The sequence below is a fragment of the Pelobates fuscus genome, chromosome 5 (genome assembly GCF_036172605.1).
Source record: "Pelobates fuscus isolate aPelFus1 chromosome 5, aPelFus1.pri, whole genome shotgun sequence".
Taxonomy (NCBI): Eukaryota; Metazoa; Chordata; class Amphibia; order Anura; family Pelobatidae; genus Pelobates; species Pelobates fuscus.
The window spans coordinates 23,201,355-23,223,580 of NC_086321.1; positions in this window are offsets into that span (position 1 = coordinate 23,201,355).

Here is a 22,226-nt window from a genome sequence, read left to right on the forward strand (position 1 = left end):
GGGGGTACTGTTATACTCAGGAGACTTCGCTGAACACAAATATTAGTGTATCAGAACAGTAAAATATATCACAGCAATAATATCCTCAGTGAAAGAGCTGTTTGTGTGTGAAAAATGCAAAAAACTTCACTTTCACTGACAATATCATCGCTGTGATATGTTTTACTGTTTTGAAACACTAATATTTGTGTTCAGCGAAGTCTCCCGAGTAAAACAGTACCACCATGTACAGGATTTAGGGTGTCATAGAAAGTTACAGGGTTAAACACAGTGCTAGCAAATTAAATTATCTGGACTTTTGGCCTGGGTTGGCAGGCAGGTCCCTCAAATTGCAATCATTAAAATTACTTAATTAGGTAAAAATATTACATAAATATGCACGTAGAATTTTAATATATATACATATTTATGTATTTGACGTCTACGTGTATATTTATGAAATTATTTATGTAATTATGTATGTGGACATATGTATATTTTGTATTATTTTTATTTATTTATTTATACATAGATATATATATCATTACATTCTAAGTGTATTTTGATATAAATATATATATATCAATATCAAAATACTGTTAGAATAAAATTGAATATATATATATATAAATTTTTTTTAATTATTAAAAATTATTTTTATTTTTTGTTATTTATTTTTATTAACATATTATTTGTATTTTATAATAATATATATATACCATATATATCGTTATTATATATATTGTATATATTCGTGTGTCATTTAAATATAAGTGTATTTTTATATTAATATACGTATATATAAATATAAAAATACACTTAGTGTGACATTATATATATTATATATATACATATATTATATATAGGTATATATAGATATAATACATGTATATATATCATATATATATACACATATTATTATTTTTTTTTACACTGATTTCTTTTTTTTTACACTTTATTTTATGATTTTACAGATGCAGGGAGACTGCCTGTCAGCACAGACAGTCCCCCTGCAGGCAGATACACAGACCCCTATTGCGGTCATGTGATCGAGTGATCACATGGCCGTGGGGTCCTGATCTGCCGAGGGGGGACTGCCCGGGCAGACAGGCAGTCCCCCTGGACCGGGAGGAGAGCTGATCGCCGCCGTGGGACCGACGGCGATCAGGTAAGTTGCCCAAAACCGTTATGACGGTTCAGGACCGTCAGCGGTCCAAACGCACGTTTTACCGCTGACGGTCCTGAACCGTCAGCGGTCCTTAAGGGGTTAATTATCTTTATGCTGCAACCTTTGTACCCTTAACATTCATGTTTTTCTGACTCCTTTAGATACCCTCAATGCCTTGATGATCAGGATGTTCTCCCTGTGCTTTTGTTTCCCTTTTTTTTCCCTTTCCATCTTTTTCTTGTCTTTTCTTTAAGATTTTTTTCTCTGTCTCTAGTTGCGCCAATAAAACCTATTTAAAGGAACACTACATGTATGCATGACCCTATAGTGTTAAAACACTATATACACTATCTAGTCCCACTTGGTCCCTCCCTGTTTCCCCCCCCCCCCCTCCTAAATATTATAAAATCTTACTTGTATTTCAGTCTGCTACAAGCCAAACACAGCCCTGGCCAATCAGCATCTCCTCATAGAAATGTATCTCTATGTGGGAAGTTCAGTGTCTGCATGCAGAGGGTGGAGACACTGAATGGCAGTCACACTGTGCAGCACTGCCCCAGGAAGCACCTCTAGTAGCTATCTGAGGAGTGGCCATTGGCCATCCTTAGGCTGTTATGTAAACCCTGTCTTTTCTCTTAACTGCAAAAATCCCGATGGCAATGATTTTACGCACCAGAACAAATACAATAAGCTATATAGTGACTATAGTGTCGCTTTAATATCAAAACATAACGTTAGTGTTTTAAAAATCTTATTAGACACTGATTTGGAGCCTTCTTTAAACATTTTCAATTAGGTGGAGGCCGTATGTGTTATCATAAAGATCTTAATGGGAACTAGCAATAGAAGCCATTATGGCCCATTAAGTAATGTAAAGTATAAAATCTGTGTATTGTAGTTAGATCACAGTCATATTTTAAGATAATCGTTCAGTCGACTTCTTAAGACCAAAGGCACAAAATATTTATAAAAATATATGTATCCAAAATGTTAAATACTCGACTAAAGAATCTGTTAAACTGTGACACTGAGAAGACATTTAGTCCAGTTTGGTTCCTTTATAAGTCTTAACATAGAAATATAAACGCAAAATAAGTAAATGGCAAGTTTCATTTACTTTAAAGACAACTTGCAAAATTAAGGATACATTACCAGACTTGAGAAAAAGATATAGTTTTGATGAAATAGATATTGAAGCAAAATAATAAGAATCAGTTGGCAATTGCACTAAGAACGAATGTATTAAACATTATAGCAATAGTGGCAAACTATGAAAAAAATTATAAAATCATATAGAAATGGAGAACACAAATATTGACTAATATATGAAAATAACAATCACACAATTACTGGATTACCGAATAAAAACCTAAAACTGATATCACTGCATTAATACCTCACAATCATGTATACACAATTTGCATACTTGCTAATTAAATTAGCTTATTGCAAACAAATAAATGATGCCAATAGTAACTTCTGAAAGTCACAGCGCTTTGGCACTAAAAGCCACCACACTGTGACTTTCTCACAGCTAAACACAGATATTAACGTTGGGAATTGTTATAGACAACAAACTATGCAACAATGTGCAATGTCAATCAGCAGTGGCCAAGGCCAGTAGGGTATTGTCATGCATGAAAAAGGGCATTCATTCTCGGGACGAGAATATAATTTTGCCTCTTTATAAATCACTGGTAAGACCACACATTGAATATGCTGTGCAATTTTGGTCACCTGTTCTAAAGAAGGATATTATGGCACTAGAAAAAGTGCAGAGGCGGGCTACAAAATTAATAAAAGGAATGGAACATATCAGCTATGAAGAAAGGTTAACAAATTTAAACCTATTTAGTTTAGAAAAACGTGGCCTGAGAGGGGATATGATAACATTATACAAATATATTCGGGGCCAATACAATCCATTGTGTGGAAATCTATTCACAAACCGGACTTTACATAGGACACGAGGTCATGCGTTTAGACTAGAAGAAAGAAGATTTCGTCTAAGGCAAAGGAAAGGTTTTTTTACTGTAAGAACAATCAGGATGTGGAATTCTCTGCCTGAAGAAGTGGTTTTATCAGAGTCCATACATATGTTCAAACAGCTACTAGATGCATACTTGCAAAAACAGAATATTCAAGGATATAATCTTTCAATGTAGGGTAATAACTGCTTGATCCAAGGATAAATCTGACTGCCATTCTGGGGTCAAGAGGGATTTTTTTTCCCTAGCTTGTTGCAAAATTGGAAGTGCTTCAAACTGGGTTTTTTTTTTTTTTTCCTTCTTTTGGATCAACAGCAAAAAACATATGTGAGGAAGGCTGAACTTGATGGACGCAAGTCTCTTTTCAGCTATGTAACTATGTAACTATGTAACGTTCTGTGTTCAGTTCTGTCAGAGCAGCTCCTGCAGGGATGGGGTGAGCGGAGGACAGGTCAGCAGCCTGACCTCTGTTTCTGACCTGCTCCTGTCCAGGAAGGGTGAGTTGATGAAGAGTCCAACAGTTCTATCTCCTCTGCCTGTGCCTACACTCACACAGCGCACAGAGTCAAACTGACTCCCTGTGAGCACATTGATCGTGAGCATTCCATTGGCTTTATACCCCACAGCCCCATCTCAGCTTTCCAAGCCACCTGGAGGAGGTAATGAATAATTCAAGGAAGTCTAGGTTGATAGCAACATCCGATCCCTTTTGGCCAATTTAAACACCAATCTTTATAAAAGAGTTATAAAAAACACATTTATCTTTTACTTTGCGTCTGATACAGAAATATATTATTACATGTGGAATGGTTACAATTTATCCATTTCATACACATCTTACAAGACCCGTCTATGATGTAATATGGTGGAGTTCCTTCAAAACGGGGTAAGTTACACTATTCATGTTTGGACTCCATTTGTAGCTAGCACTCTCACCTTCCTAAATCAGTACAATAGAAGGCATGACAGATAGCTTATGGGTTATTGTGTTTATTTAGTTATAACCCTTGGCAGAGAATTGTGTACGGACTGCTAGTGGTCATTTAGCATATGTAAAGGGTCCAAGGTCTAGGAAGAAATACAGGCAAATGGTGTGGGGCCAGGCAATCTAGGAAACGATAGATCTATAGGGCACCATGTGTATATAATGTCCCACCTAACAGAGGGACACACTTGTGGGCCGGCCTCAAAGTAAGAATTTATTTTGCAGACCCTTTCCCTGTGATCTGTCAGGCACCTTCCTAGATAACCATATTAACTCGTTCAATGCTGTAATCAGCCATACCGCCTTTACTAAATGGCCAGTTTATGTACCCACTACGCACATCACATTTAATAATCTTTTTTCAGGGTAACAATGAATAATCTTTGCTGGGCATGACATTCCCCACATTCACACACTCACACTGCACTAATACACTGCCACAGACACACATGCTGTCACACTACATACAGTGAGAGCATAGGTGTGTGCATGGGGTTTTGGGGTATGTCCAGGCACACTGTAATGCAGCACGAGGGCCGACTGCTACAGGAACCCGCAGGGAGATGGAAAGATTCCCCTCGCTGCTTTCAGCTAAAATGCTAAATCTGTAATGAGACAGAAAGAGGTCAGCTGTACAGTTGCCCAGAAGAATATTGTTTCGGTCTCCTTATAATTATTAGTGTAGGACACATCTAAGAGGATTGCTTGGACACAGCAGGTGAGCTTACACTTTAATGGTCATTACAATAGAACTGAAAGCCTCCACTTATATAAATGTGTATTAGAATTTGGGATGGGGCACAGATAACTTTTTTTTGGTTTTGTTAATTGATGTTTACCTACTGCTGGTTTTCTTTTATCGCCTTTCCTCCTTTTCTCCTTCTCCTACAATTTTCTGTACATGTTTTGTACACATCATTGAAAAAGAACAAGTATTAAAAGTGTCCACTCCAGCTCATTTTTGATAAAAATAAATCTTTATTTATACAATTTTCATTCCATTACAACATATCAGTGTATGTGTACCTGAGAGTGTGTGCCTGTCATCGAGTGTGTATGTGTCAGTGTGTGTCTGTCAGTGAGTGTGTGTATGAGTGTGTGTCTGTCAGTGAGTGTGTGTGTCAGTGTGTGTCTGTCAGTGAGTGGGTGTGTCTTTATGTGTCTGTCAGAGAGTGTGTGTGTCAGTGTGTGTCTGTCAGTGAGTGTGTGTGTCTTTGTGTGTGTGTGTGTGTGTGTGTATGAGTGTGTGTCTATCAGTGAGTGTGTGTGTGTGTGTGTGAGTGTGTGTCTATCAGTGAGTGTGTATGTGTCAATGTGTGTCTGTCAGTTAGTGTGTGTATGCGTGTGTGTCTGTCAGTGGGTGTGTGTGTCAGTGTGTGTCTGTCAGTGAGTGGGTGTGTCTTTGTGTGTCTGTCAGTGAGTATGTGTATGAGTGTGTGTCTGTCAGTGAGTGTGTGTGTATGAGTGTGTGTATGAGTGTGTGTCTGTCAGTGAGTGTGTGTCATTGTGTCTGTCAGTGAGTGGGTGTGTCAGTGCGTGTCTGTCAGTGAAAGTGTGCATTGGTTAAACAGTGTGTGTGCCAATGACTGTGTATCTGTCAGTGAGTGTATATCAGTACATGTATCAATGAGGGTGTGTGTCTGTCAGTGAAAGTGTGTGGTGGTTAAACAGTGTGTGTGCCAATGACTGTGTATCTGTCAGTGAGTGTATATCAGTGCATGTATCAATGAGGGCGTGTGTCTGTCAGTGAAAGTGTGTGGTGGTTAAACAGTGTGTGCCAATGACTGTGTATCTGTCAGTGAGTGTATATCAGTGCATGTATCAATGAGGGCGTGTGTCTGTCAGTGAAAGTGTGTGGTGGTTAAACAGTGTGTGTGCCAATGACTGTGTATCTGTCAGTGAGTGTATATCAGTGGATGTATCAATGAGGGCGTGTGTCTGTCAGTGAAAGTGTGTGGTGGTTAAACAGTGTGTGCCAATGACTGTGTATCTGTCAGTGAGTGTATATCAGTGCATGTATCAATGAGGGTGTGTGTCTGTCAGTGAAAGTGTGTGGTGGTTAAACAGTGTGTGTGTGCCAATGACTGTGTATCTGTCAGTGAGTGTATATCAGTACATGTATCAATGAGGGCGTGTGTCTGTCAGTGAAAGTGTGTGGTGGTTAAACAGTGTGTGTGCCAATGACTGTGTATCTGTCAGTGAGTGTATATCAGTGCATGTATCAATGAGGGCGTGTGTCTGTCAGTGAAAGTGTGTGGTGGTTTTATACAGGAAGGTGTGAAGCTTTGACAGAAAGCGGTAGGGTAAATTTAACTAGGCGGCTACCCGATTTTAGTCACCACTGGTTGTAGAAGTCTTGTAGTTGCATTCCAGGTTGAAGCAGAAGATAAATGATGTTAAGGAGCACAGCTGATTTTATTTTTAAACTTGAGTTGATGTGTCTGCAGTCCAGGTAAAATCGTTAAACATATCCTGTTGTTCCTGCAAAAGTTTACATGGATATTGTAGTGGTCTTAAATATATCTCTCCTGGGATAGCTATTTTATAGCTGACATCTTGGATGGTTGGAACAAACGGGGGTTCCATTTTCTTTTCTATCAAGGCAGTCCAATCAATGCTCTGTTAAAAAAGATAATATAAATCAGCAAACTACCCGTACAGAATGACAAATAGAACCATTTCCCTACAAGCTAAATTCTCTATGGATTCCAATGAGATTCACAAATAACCGTTGCTAAAACTAACCTCAATTCACCAGATTGTAAGGAAAATATTTTGCTAAGGTGGATCCAGTATTAAATAATCTTACAAGGAAAGGTTAAAGGATCTTAACATGTATAGCTTGGAGGAAAGGCGAGACAGGGGGGATATGATAGAAACATTTAAATACATAAAGGGAATCAACACAGTAAAGGAGGAAACTATATTTAAAAGAAGAAAAACTACCACAACAAGAGGACATAGTCTTAAATTAAAGGGACAAAGGTTTAAAAATAATATCAGGAAGTATTACTTTACTGAGAGGGTAGTAAATGCGTGGAATAGCCTTCCAGCTGAAGTGGTAGAGGTTAACACAGTAAAGGAGTTTAAGCATGCGTGGGATAGGCATAAGGCTATCCTAGACTTGAGATAAGGCCAGGGACTAATGAACGTATTTAGAAAATGGGGCAGACTAGATGGGCCGAATGGTTCTTATCTGCCCTCATATGTTTCTATGTAAGGGAACTATCAGAGCTTGGCTTGATTGCATGTAAATGCAGGAACTTCTGGGACACTGGGCATTATTTTTAAAGCACAACTAACATATAACGTTTATTTAGCTATCAGAAAGTGTCTTAAATGAAAAATCTACTTTAAGCTAAAAAATGTATTGTATATCTAGGCATCCATGGTTGCCTTGATGTGGCAGGTGGGCATTCCCTCTTATGGCCATTGGAGTAACTAAATGACCTCCATTTGTTTAAATATGCAAAGGGATAGGAAAGAGCGCAGGTAACTTTTTTCCTTTGTTTTTTACTGTATGTACTGGGGCTGATGTGTACTATGGTCATTGCTGCCGCCCAAGAGTAGTGGGAGTTTGAGTGAAGGACTTGTTTATTTGTATTTGTATTTACATAAACAGACGTACTTTAAAGAAATGATGGTTCTTTACTTCTTCTGCGTTTCTCTCGCCTGCTCCCAGACGAACCTCTGGATCACTTGTCAATAGCTGTAAAAGGAATTTAAAAAATAATATATAGATAATGTTATTGTGATTGATAACCATCAGCATTCCCTGCATTTTCCTGCAGGTAACGTAAAATAACTGGTTACTGATTGCTGTTTATTTAAATTGATATGATGATCCACATAAAGTACTAACCTGTTGCATTACAATACTAATCGAACATGTTTAATTGTTACAATATAAATAATATATATAAAAAACACTGTCCCCTCTTTCAACCCCCCCCCCACCCCCCTTCCTGCCCCCTTTTTTAATACACTCTAAAACAGTACATGGTATCTGACAGATATTACAAAAAAAGGAATAGGAACCACCTGAGACTGGAGAGAGATGTACTGATCAGAGACTGTATTCCTGGGTCTTTTATGAACCATTTAGTCACTGCCTTTGGTGCCTTTGGAGCGTTCTGATCTAAGAATTCATCTGTCCAGGGGCAGGTTGCCAAGGATGAATTTATACTCATCATTGGTAAATGAAAACATTGAGCTTGGCTGACAAATCTATCCGAATTAGAAAGCATTAATATGTATAGACAACTCACCTGTTGAATTATTGAGATGGATGTTTCAGATGCAGACGTTGGAAATTCTACATCGCTGCTGTCCATATAATAGGTATACGTGTATTTCCTAAGGTCAAAGGGCGACTAAAAGAAAAAGTACATTAAACAAGTCAGTTTTAGTTTGTAACGTAGAGAGAACAAGGTTGTCATTGCAAACCAAGTCATCACAGTGTATTAAAGGTGACTGGGATATATAAAGATCTTTGTTGTCTGACAAGCTCATTATTTGTCTCTTTAGATCAGACTTCACCAAACTCCGGCCCTCCAGATGTTACTGAACTACAACTCCCATGATTCTCAGCCTATCTATTTCATTCATAGAATTATGGAAGTTGTAGTTCAGCAATATCTGGAGGGCCGGAGTTTGGGTTAGCCTGGCTTAGTTAAAAGGGGTGGATAGACTGTATTATGTTTAATAGTTTTATTTTCTTTTAATATTTATATTTGATATTTTATTCTATATTTTGTGAATTGGGCTATGATAGCTTTTTTGGCAGGAGACACAATAAAAATCCAATCTTCAAAGCGGTGAAGGTAGGGTATCAATTTATGGAGTTTGTCTGGGTTGGTGGCTAGGTTCTTGGGGCTCTTTTGTAACAGGTGTAGGAGTTAACATTCTAGAATCGGGGGAGATGGATGGGAGTATTTATTAGGGCCAGAAAGATTGGGCACACTCTCATCCAGAGTATTTTTGTTACAAGAAGATATAACTGAGTACATGTGTTTTTTTGTTTTCTATTATTTGATCCATGTATTAAGAGTTATGGCCATTAGTACAATACAAAAACATAAGCTCAATTATAACTGTGATGAAATCTTAACATTTTGTCAAAGAACATTTGTACATTGGTGTCTGAAGACACAGTGCTGTGGAATGGGCTCCTCGTGGTATGATCTACTTACACTTGGATAGTAAAGGAATAGTGGTATATCCACACATTTTGGTATCTTTAAGGTCCAGATAGAGAGAGCTATGTGAGGAGGCCTGTTTAAAGGACCACTCCACACCCCAAAATCACTTTAGCTTGCAGAAGTGCTTTATAGGTGAGGAGTAGCCCAGTTTAACCCCAGTTTATAAAAGTGCTGATTTCTATCAGCACTTTTATAAATTAACTAGGGAACCCCACCATGGCTGTCAATCAAACAGCCACAGAGGATTAATTTGTGTGTATGTTTTATAAATATAATAGGTCATACCCATACACACACACTCTCCATAAAGTACACACATACTTTTTCCCTGACCCCTACACACCCACAAACTCACTAACTGGTCCACGCAGGCACACTATACAGACACATTAACTATTCTACCTTATAGGCAGTTACCCGGATGACTTTCTTCCTTCTAGTGCATGAGTGTCAGTCACCGGGATATGCTGTTATTCTGAATCCTGTCAGCCTCCGTTCATTGTGAGGAGCAGTAGGCAGCTGTTACTCCTCGTACCCCCCTCCCCTATTGCTGGCAGCACTCTACAACTACATTTTGCACAAAAAAACTTTTCATCAGCTATAAGCGACAGCGACCCACTGAGAAATTTCCTGGCGGCCCTGGCAAACATGTACTACAAGCAGTAATTTGTAAAAATGGCCAAATAGAGATTTTTAAATGATGGACCATCTATAGCTGTGTGTCATTCATCCTGATGGGATTACATTGCTAGATAACTGATGTGTTATTGGTTTGCTAAATGTGGTGAACAATTTTATTGCTCAGAATATGTTTACATAACATCTATTTAGATTTTCAAACAGGAATATGTCTGCAAATTCTTATTAAATGACTACTCTTACCATTCTAAACAGCATTCTGTAAATAACCACTCCAAGGCTCCACCAATCAACTGCTCTTCCGTATGGCTCTCTATTTAATATTTCAGGAGCCATATATGCCCTTGTTCCACGAAAGGACCTGGTTCTGTCCTTGAATCCAATTCCTCAGAAACAGAAAAGATCATTATAAACACACTGAAGCTTCAGCAAATATGTGGGGTACAGTGTGATTCAGCAAACTCGTTTGTCGGAAAATATATGCAGTAACCTTTCACTATTAACAACAGTTGATAACAACAATTAGTCTCTTCAATTGTAGAATTGAAGATACTAATAACCAGCACTTTAACGATCTTGCAGTTTTTTTTACCGTGTTACCGACAATAACGTCTGGTCGCAAAGATACGACCAAATACAGATTAGACACTTTCTGGTAAAGCACAGAAACACATGCTGTATAAGTTGTCACCAGAGCAACTACACCTTGCGGTAAAAAAGGGCTTTGTCCAGTGGAGCTAATGGAAACCCCACTGGAGGCTGCGATCAGTGGATCCCAGAAACATTGTCAAACCATTTGTAAACTGTTTGACTAGTTAGAGGGAGCCAGGGTGCTCCTGGCACTATAATCACTGCAGTGGGCTGTAGTGGTTATGGTGCCAGGAGTCTTCCTTTAATTAATTCATCAAAAATTATGTTAAGTATAAAATTCTATTTACCTTCCTTACTAAGACCAAAATCTGTGATTTTGGCAAAGCCTCCGTTGTCTATTAATATATTCTGCAGCTTCAGATCTCTATATTAAAGTAAAAAGAGGTTTTATTTATTTTTATGTATCACTAGAGGTTAAACACTGAGTTACCACTTTTTCCCATTTTTTTTTAAAAGGTAGAAGTGAGAAATTGAAGGGACCCACCAGGCACCAGTTCAATTTGATAGCATTATACATTTTTATTGCTAAAGATAACCAACTATGTTTTAATAACGTGTTGCAGCATTTTAACCCTTTAGTTCTGCATTATCAAGTTGGCTGCAAAGGGGGTGGGAGGTCTGTCGCTGGGTTAGGCCCATTTTTTGTCAAACTGCTCTAAAATTATTTAACAAAAAAAAACAAGGGACTTCATTCATAGACATTTGGCAATATAACCACGACACAGAGCTGTAGTAAGTTTGTTGCTTAGATTGTCATTGTAACAAACAATCAAACCAAAAAAGAAACAGGTTAAACCCGGCTAGGTATGGTAAATAAATTATCACTTTGTGGGGACCTCATTCTTTCACTTTTCTTATAAACTTACCTGTGTATAATGTTGTGCGCATGTAGATATTCCAGCCCCAAGACAACGCATGCCGTATAAAACCTGTGGAAAATGAATGAGTCAATTACAAAATTCAATATTGGTAGCACTGAATGGTTCTAATCCACATAGCCTGTGATTCCCTGCTCAGGCCATGATGAACATTCACTCAAAAGTCTTCTGTAGTTATATATTATTTTATGACTTGCAATGAAGGTGGTTGGTACTTGATAATTTAACACTGGTGTCACTACCTCAGTCTATGTTTTGAAAACTCTTATGAATAGGACAGCAGGCAGCAATGCAGGTGGCTAGATGTTACAGCCATGATATGTATGTGCCCATATATAGCGAGCACATATAAAGATACAGCAAGTGACACAGAACACCATATACAATAAATACAATCATTTTTATAAGAATGTTTGGCACTCCTAAAGCTAGCGGATTCTAAAGTTTTGTATGCAGGTTTAGAAATTAAGTCACGAAATTAATAACACAGTAAAGGAGTTTAAGCATGCGTGGGATAGGCATATGACTCTCCTAGCTATAAGATAAGGCCAGGGACTAATGAAAGTATTTAGAAAATTGGGCAGACTAGATGGGCCGAATGGTTCTTATCTGCCGTCACATTCTATGTTTCTATGGACCGAATGGTTCTTATCTGCCGTCACATTCTATGTTTCTATGGGCCGAATGGTTCTTATCTGCCGTCACATTCTATGTTTCTATGGACCGAATGGTTCCTATCTGCAGTCACACTCTATGTTTCTATGGACCGAATGGTTCTTATCTGCCGTCACATTCTATGTTTATATGGACCGAATGGTTCTTATCTGCCGTCACATTCTATGTTTATATGGACCGAATGGTTCTTATCTGCCGTCACATTCTATGTTTCTATGGGCCGAATGGTTCTTATCTGCCGTCACATTCCATGTTTCTATGTTTACTCATACTTACCTAGTTGTATTTTCAGAAAGCGTCTCCTTGTCATTCATGTAGTTTCGCAGGTCTCCACCTGCAGCGTATTCAATAACAAAGAACACATGTCTCTTGGTTTGGAAAGTCGCAAAGAGATGTACCAGAAATGGATGAATTTCACTGGTTGCTGTCATAAGAATGTGCTTTTCCGACGTGAGCCTATAAAATGGAGGGATAAAAATCCAAGGTAAACACATCTTCTCATTAATGACAAAATAATGACGAAATAACAATTTCACGCAGAAAATAAACAAAGATTTAAAAAATGCTCCGTTTACCAACCTATGAACCATGTATTTTGAAAGTAGCAAGCCTTTCTCTATGGCTTTAATGGCAAACAGTTTCTTTATATCTCTGCGCTCTGCAAGAATGACCTGAAATTTACAACAAAAAGTCATGTTTTACTGAATTTGTTAGGACTACTTTTATATCTAACTATAATTAGAATGCACTCTTAAAACATACCTTTCCAAATGCCCCTTCACCAAGGAAAGAGTGACAGTGGAAATCCCCCAGAGAAACTGAACGTTTTTGATGAACACTGTGAAGAAAGGAATACATTAAGCAAAAATAAAGATATTTAGGTACTAAAACAAAATGTTCATGTAAGACACAATAGACATATTAAAATACCATTCAGTCTTGGACTCTTCTTCAGACTCTTCCTTAAGGTCTTCTTCACCCTGTGACGTGTTCTCAAACTCTTCCTCAACTTCTGACATACTTTCAGGTAATTCTAGAGACTGTCCTTCATACGATGATACTTGTTCCACCTGTTTATAGTGTGGATAATGATTAAAGAGTAACGCTAAGCATTATCATTTTTAAGTGTCTGTACTGGTTAAATTACCTAGCGTGTCCTGGTGCTGTCTTCTGGTTTAATGTCAAACAATTTATCAATGGTTTGACTTCAACTGGGATCTTTCCAGCTCCTGGTTATCACCCTTTCCCCATCCACCTTGATAATGGAATACTAACAATTCTGCATTGTAAATTTCTGTGATATCCAGTCTAGAGGCCATTAAGTGGCTTAGAGTGTTGAGTAACATGCCCCCAGCACTCCCAGCCAATCACTGCGAGTTAGGTTGTGCTCAATAGATAATGATAATAGAAATATTGGTGGCCTATGACAGGTGGTCTGCGGGTGCTTTGTAAAGTTCAGTTTTTTGTCAAACCACTTAACAAAGATGTGGCAAATAAATGTGGCAAGGCACCCAGATTGTACAGCTACACTGATCTGCAATGGTTAATAAGGCACGTGGAACGCTCCATTAAAGATGATGTTTGCGTGAAGGGAGTGAAACAACATAAAAAGTCAATATATCTTGTAGTATTACCTGAGCCAGGATGTATGAATTTTGTCGCCGATAACCACATGAAGGTAGAGAAGGTGTCAACTCAACCTCTGGATCCGGCCAGAGATTTGGTATTGAAAAGAAGGTAATAGAACTGCTTTCATAATAAATAAAGAAATAAATACATTTAATCTGGTCTTATTGTTAAATTATTATGTCAGATTATCATCTCTTTACAGTCAATATATTTTATTGGAAAAAGCTGAATATTAAAGGGACTATTTGTTATTCAGTTTGTAGTTTGCTAGGCTTTGACAAGGTAGACATTTGAATTCCGCAGTGTGCACCCTCTGTGTGAGACTAACTAATTATGGCCCGGATCACAAAAGGGCTATTTTGATTAACCCCTTAAAGACACAGGACATGTGTGACATGTCATGATTCCCTTTTATTCCAGAAGTTTGGTCCTTAAGGGGTTAAATAAAGGTTTACTCTAGGCACCATGACCACTTCACTGATTTAAAGTGATCTTGGTGACCCAGGACATACTTGAAAACGAGAGAAATCACAATGTATCCATCCTGGTAAAATATTTTATAAATAAATGGTGCTTGGGATCTGTATGTGCTGGGTTTCACTATGAAATGCTGAACATATGGAGATTAACCCCTCTGCTGCCGGAGTTGTAACTGTACCCCCAGCAGCTTCATTAGATCATCACTAGTCAGTACAGAATAGAACTTCCGCATGGCTAATGGGAATTCTGTGCAAATTTTGTATCTGACAGACAGGTTATGGCAAAACACCTCCCCTTCCTTCCAAGCCCCGAGTGGAAGTTACATCGACTGAGGAGGATTGGACTCAGGGACAGCTTGAGAGTTTTGGCAATATTCTTTTTTTTGGTGGTGGGGACCAGCAGAGCAAGGATCACTCTAACCTTTGGCTGAAATAACCCTATAATGGGTTTCACTTCTGCAGAGGATGAATACCACAAAAATGTGGCAACATGTCAACATGTCTTGTCACAAGAATAAACTGCAGATAATTTTATCATATTGTATCGATATTTGATATACATTATACAGCAGCAAAGAAAACACGTCTTCCTTCCCCGTCATCCCAACATTACTTGTGATTTATCAGACGGACTATAGAGACAGACTTATTACATAAATCAAATGTGATGAAGAAGAAAAGTTAGAGGTTCTAGGGCCTTATGATATTGGGGAGAAAGATTCAAAGTGAATACCCAGATGACGATGATTCTGGACGCGGTAATTTCTCCACTGATAATGAATCAGCAGCAGTAAAATAAGTCTCTGATGTAGATGTTTCATCTGTAGAAAGTGTGACAGAACATAATATAAGTATTAGACATGATGAACAAAGATGAATAATGTTCTAAATATCAGACTAGATCTATGTGAACGTTAATTGTATAAATTAATCATTAAATTATTATTGTTACAATAATGTGTATAAAGAAATTAAGTCAATCACAGCAGTTGTAAAGGGGACACAATGCCATAAAATCAATCTAAATGAGTGGTGCGCTTAAAAGGGTGCTCCTCAATCCTCTCCTCAAGGCACACCTAACAGTCCAGGATTTAGGGATTACCTGGGTTAGTCTAAGATGTTTCGAAAAAACTAAAAAAACGTATCTTTGATATAGTATGAATCTCAATAAAATACTCACTAAAAGTGCCTTTTAAATAGTAAACAGTGCAAACCAATATATGTATCTCAAAAAAGTGTAATATTTTATATGAACAACAGATTCTTCAAATATATATATATATATATATCTCAACGTTTCAGTTTACATTAAAGGGACACTCCAGGCCCCCAGACCACTTCTGCTCATTTGAGTGGTCTGGGTGCCAACTCCCACTACTCTTAACCCTGCAAGTGTAATTATTGCAGTTTTTTATAAACTGCAATAATTACATTGCAGGGTTAACTCCTCCTCTAGTGGCTATCTACTAGACAGCCACTAGAGGGCACTTCCTGACACATAGCACAGATTATCTGTGCTAGAGCGTCGCTGGACATCCTCACGCTGTGTGAGGACCTCCAGCGTCGCTCATTTCCTCATAGGAAAGCATTGAAAATCTTTTTCAATGCTTTCCTATGGGGAGCGCTAATGCGCATGCGCATTAGGTCTCCTCGGCTGGTGGGCAGGATCAGTCTCGCCCACCGGCCAACGGAGACAGTAGGAGGAGCAGCGCGGAGGAGAAGACAGCGACGAGGGACATCGTCGCTGCCTCAGGTAAGTGACTGAAGGGGTTTTCACCCCTTCAGCAACCGGGGATTAGGGGGAGGGAGGGAGAGGGAACATGCAGTGCCAGGAAAACGGATGGTTTTCCTGGCACTGGAGTTTTCCTTTAATAATAGAGAGTCAAGGTTTCAGTTTACATGAATAAGCTTTCATCGTAATGAAAGTTTTTTCATGTGAACTGAAATGTCGATTTTTATTTTGTAAGAATTAAATAAAACAGGGGTTCTCAACCCAGTCCTCAAGGACCCCCTACCAGTCCAGGATTTAGGGATTACCTGGGTGTGTCTAAGGTGTTTTTATTTTCCTTTTTTTAAACACCTTAGACACACATCCTGGACTGGTAGGGGGTCCATGAGGACTGGGTTGAGAACTCCTGAAATGAAAGTTAAGTTTTACTTCTACAACATAGAAGAAGCCCTTGGAGTGCTATCGTTTGAACTGTACTAAATCCTTTGCCGGGCAGCAGCAGGCATAGGATATTCTACTACCCTGGAGTGCAGGTGAATGTGGACATTGAATACAAACAATCAAAGAAGTCCTCTTTTGGGCAGAAGAAACTATTTTCATCAACTTCATCAATCTTAAATGACAAATTGGAAAACCAAAACCAATTCCAATGTGTTCTCTTTCGCAAATTGTATTTGGAACATATCCCCTATTTGTTAATGTTTCTTTTAATCCTCACAAAGTATTATTGTTGTAAAGAAATGTGGATTCTGTTATATAAATGTCCTTTATGTGTTGTATCTAGAGCTTGTCCATGGCTCTCTTAAATGTGAGTTCAGCCAATAAGTATACTGTTTTTATTATTATTCAGTTTGCATTATGACTGTATTCTCTTCATTTTTTGTTAAAGATATAGATAAGGTTAATTGACATTGGTTCACTGAGCATTGAATATAATTATAGGAAGATAGAATTGATTCTCTCATGTTATATTTGCTGTTTTTTATCACAGAACCTTTACCTTTATCAATAGGTTCCTCCCTCCGAATTAGTTTGTGTAAATATTTGATCTTTTCCTCAATTTCTTGAAGCCGTGTCTTTGCAGCGGCAAGATGTTTCCGGTTCTGTAAAAGTAATTAGATACAGGTGGATAGATATATAAGAATTGCCGTAAAGTTAATTATAAAACTCTAGACACAACAAACTACTTCTTTGCAGACCAACTAAGTTATAGAATAATGAAGTTTGGCTCGAGATGAGCATAAGAATCTTAAAATAAATCAATAAATCAGGAGAGCAGTTGCATCATGTGCTGATCGAGTCAAAGTTATCGCTTTCAACTATTCTGCGACCATTAGCGAACTCTTGAAAATCTAGTTTTCATTATCTATCTTGATTTAAAGAACAAATATGCTCCTTAATTTCTGAATCAGAGAGCGGACAGCCGCACACGGATCCCCAGCTTACTATCAGCTTTAAACAGAGGTGCAAAATGTCACGGACTGTAAAAAGTAGGCAGCAATCTGTCCAAATCCCCTCCCCCCTGTCCAAACCCACCCCCACCCCGCCCAACTATTTTAAACGTGATACACTTACTTTTTTGGGTTCATGGGAATACAACTGAATTAGTTTCTCTGCCCCGCATTTCACTTGCAGCTCGATTTCCAGCTGCTTCTGCAATTCAGGTAACTTCCCGTTGCCTGGTTGGTAGCCAGTCTCGGGACATTCTGGTAATTTGTAATGAAACAAAACCCATATCAGAAATGTCGTCAGCTAATATCACTCAAGGTTAAATAAGGAATAGACACGGTAATTAAAACGTGGTTGTAAAATCATTACATTTGCAATAAACCCCGTACCTTCACCTGGTCTACATTAAATCAAAAAGCAAGTATAAGAAATAGTAAATAAATGATAAACACAGAGTAAACAACTTACAAAACATACTGCAGCCAAAAGTCTTCCTCCATGTGTGAATAGATCACAGGTGGAGGCAATGTTCCCTGTTACAAGATCTTGTTTGGGGTTTACACAAGCATTCACTCTAGATATCAATGAGCTTGTCTAGATGTCAATGAGACTTGCTCAAGATCATTCAAAACCAAAACAAAAACAAAAAATCTCCCTTAATTTAAAAAAAGTCTTGATGGAGATGGTGTTCTTGGGGTCACAGGCAGCATTCTTCCTCCTCCAAACAAAGGGAGTTAAGTTGATGCCAAAGAGCTTGATTTTGGTCTCATCTGACCATAAACACTTTCACCCAGTTCTCCTCTGAATCATGATGCTGTTAATTTCCAAACTTCAGACTGGCCTGTACATGTGCTCTTTCGAGCACGGGGACCTTGCGGGCACTGCAGGATTTCAGTCCTTTCAGGAATAGACACGGTAATTAAAACGTGGTTGTAAAATCATTACATTTGCAATAAACCCCGTACCTTCACCTGGTCTACATTAAATCAAAAAGCAAGTATAAGAAATAGTAAATAAATGATAAACACAGAGTAAACAACTTACAAAACATACTGCAGCCAAAAGTCTTCCTCCATGTGTGAATAGATCACAGGTGGAGGCAATGTTCCCTGTTACAAGATCTTGTTTGGGGTTTACACAAGCATTCACTCTAGATATCAATGAGCTTGTCTAGATGTCAATGAGACTTGCTCAAGATCATTCAAAACCAAAACAAAAACAAAAAATCTCCCTTAATTTAAAAAAAGTCTTGATGGAGATGGTGTTCTTGGGGTCACAGGCAGCATTCTTCCTCCTCCAAACAAAGGGAGTTAAGTTGATGCCAAAGAGCTTGATTTTGGTCTCATCTGACCATAAACACTTTCACCCAGTTCTCCTCTGAATCATGATGCTGTTAATTTCCAAACTTCAGACTGGCCTGTACATGTGCTCTTTCGAGCACGGGGACCTTGCGGGCACTGCAGGATTTCAGTCCTTCACAACGTAGTGTGTTACCAATTGTGTTCTTGGTGACTATGGTCCCAGCTGCCTTGAGATCATTAACAAGATACTCCCATGAAGTTCTGGGCTGATTCCTCACCCTTCTCATGATCATTGCAACTCCACAAGGTGAGGTCTTGACTGGAGCACCAGACCAAGGGAGGCTGACGGTTTTATTGTGTTTCTTCCATTTGCGAATAATCTTACCTTCTCACCAAGATGCTTGGCGATGTTCTTGTAGCTCATTCCAACCTTGTGTAGGTCTACAATCTTGTTCCTGACATCCTTGGACAGCTCTTTGGTCTTGGCCATGGTGGAGAGTTTGGAATCTGATTGATTGCTTCTGTGGACAGGTGTCTTTTATACAGGTAACAAGCTGAGATTAGGAGCACTCCCTTTAAGAGAATGCTTCTAATCTCAGCTCATTACCTATGTAAAAGACACATGGGAGTCAGAAACCTCGCTGATTGATAGGGGATCAAATACTTATTTCACTCATTGACATGCAAATCAATTTATATATATTTTTTTTTACATGCATTTTTCTGAATTTTCGTTTTTGTTATTCTGTCTCTCACTGTTAAAATACACCTACCATTAAAATTATAGAGTGAGAATTTCTTTGTCAGTGGGCAAATGTTCCAAATCAGCAGGGGATCAAATACTTTTTTCCTTCACCGTAACAATAAACACGCACATACATACACTCATGCTATGAAATGCAATACAAACACAAGGTCTGCTAACGTACCTGTTTCTTGCAGAATGATTTTTGCATTTTGCTCATGGAGCTTGTCGTATAGCTCATCCAGATTCTTTTGTGACTTTTTAACAAACTTGTCCACACGTGCCAGATGTTTTTTCTTTGTGACAACATTGCGAAGGTTTCTGGCCCCTTCTTTAATTTTAAGTTCCTTTTTTATGTCGTTTTTTATCTGATTCTTTATATTAAGTTTAGTCAGATGATTAGGAATATCTAATGATGACCTATCACTGTTTGCCGAGGTATTATCATTTGTAGTAGAGTCTGGTGTCTTTGGGGACTCTGTAAATTTGCAAATACGACAGAAATTAAATCGCCAATGTTGTCAGACAATACCATTCAAACAATGTTACTAATACTTACAATACAGGCGAGGCAAAGTGACAAATGCATGTTATAGATAAACTTTGATTTAAACAGGCACTTCATGCACCTTAATAACCTAAACCTTTTCATGTGTTAATAACCTAAACCTTTTCATATGTTTTCCATCTTTCTAAATCTTGTATATACAGTCACTGAGCGATTATGATGATATATCTGTATATATTATATCAATAATATCATTTACGGCATATACAGTATATATACGGCAACTTCTAGCGTCATTCACAAAAACACTACTGGAGCTCTTACCACATGCAACAGTTGTATTTGTGTCTTTTAGTGAACTGTCAAGTGCTGAACTTCACATCACTCAAACCCATTCTGAATTCATGGAGTATAGTTAGTATTGTCATTGAAAAGAATGGGAACACTACGATTGGCTGCATATACTTAGTATGATCATTAAATGAATGGGAACACTACGATTGGCTGAATATACTTAATATTGTCATTGAAATGAATGGGAACACTACGATTGGCTGCATATACTTAGTATGATCATTGCAATGAATGGGAACACTAGGATTGCCTGAAAATACTTAGTATTGTCATATAAAATTAATGAGAACACTATGATTGGCTGAAGATACTTAATATTGTCATTGAAATTAATTGGAACACTAGGATTGGCTGAAGATACTTAATATTGTCATTGAAATTAATGTAAACACTAGGATTAGCTGAATATCAATATAGTTAGTACTGTGATTGAAATTAATGTGAACACTAGGATTGGCTGAATATACTGAGTATTCATTGAAAGTAATGGGAACCTAGGTTTAGCTTAATATACTGAGTATTCATTGAAAGTAATTGGAACACTAGGATTGGCTGAATATACTGAGTATTCATTGAAAGTAATGTGAACACTAGGATTGGCTGAATATACTGAGTATTAATTGAAAGTAATGTGAACACTAGGATTGGCTGAATATACTGAGTATTCATTGAAAGTAATGGGAACACTAGGATTGGCTGAATATACTGAGTATTCATTGAAAGTAATGTGAACACTAGGATTGGCTGAATATACTGAGTATTCATTGAAAGTAATGGGAACATTAGGATTGGCTGAATATACTGAGTATTCATTGAAAGTAATTGGAACACTAGGATTGGCTGAAAATACTTAGTATTCATTGAAAGTAATGTGAACACTAGGATTGGCTCAATATACTGAGTATTCATTGAAAGTAATGGGAACACTAGGATTGGCTGAATATACTGAGTATTCATTGAAAGTAATGGGAACACTAGGATTGGCTGAATATACTGAGTATTCATTGAAAGTTATGTGAACACTAGGATTGGCTGAATATTCTGAGTATTCATTGAAAGTAATTAGAAAAATAGGATTGGCTGAATATACTGAGTATTCATTGAAAGTAATGGGAACATTAGGATTGGCTGAATATACTGAGTATTCATTGAAAGTAATGGGAACACTAGGATTGGCTGAATATACTGAGTATTCATTGAAAGTAATGGGAACACTAGGATTGGCTGAACATACTGAGTATTCATTGAAAGTAATGGGAACACTAGGATTGGCTGAATATACTGAGTATTCATTGAAAGTAATGGGAACCTAGGTTTAGCTTAATATACTGAGTATTCATTGAAATTAATGTGAACACTAGGATTGGCTGAATATACTGAGTATTCATTGAAAGTAATGTGAACACTAGGATTGGCTGAATATACTGAGTATTCATTGAAAGTAATGTGAACACTAGGATTGGCTGAATATACTGAGTATTCATTGAAAGTAATGGGAACACTAGGATTGGCTGAATATACTGAGTACTCATTGAAAGTAATGGGAACACTAGGATTGGCTGAATATACTGAGTATTCATTGACAGTAATGGGAACACTAGGATTGGCTGAATATACATTTTATAATCTGAATCAGTATGTTTTATATAGAATACTTTGCTGTTTTTGTTTAACATGAAACAAGTATTATGAGGAAAACAAGTTTGTTAAAAAAAAAAAAAAAAAGCAAACTTTCTACCAAATCTATGAATATCATGCTTTAAATGAATTATTTAGCTGTAGAAGTGTATATTATTTTATTTGCTGTCAGTGTTACCATAGTCACAGTGGCAGAAATTCACTTTTTCTCCTCTACGCTCCCTCCCAGA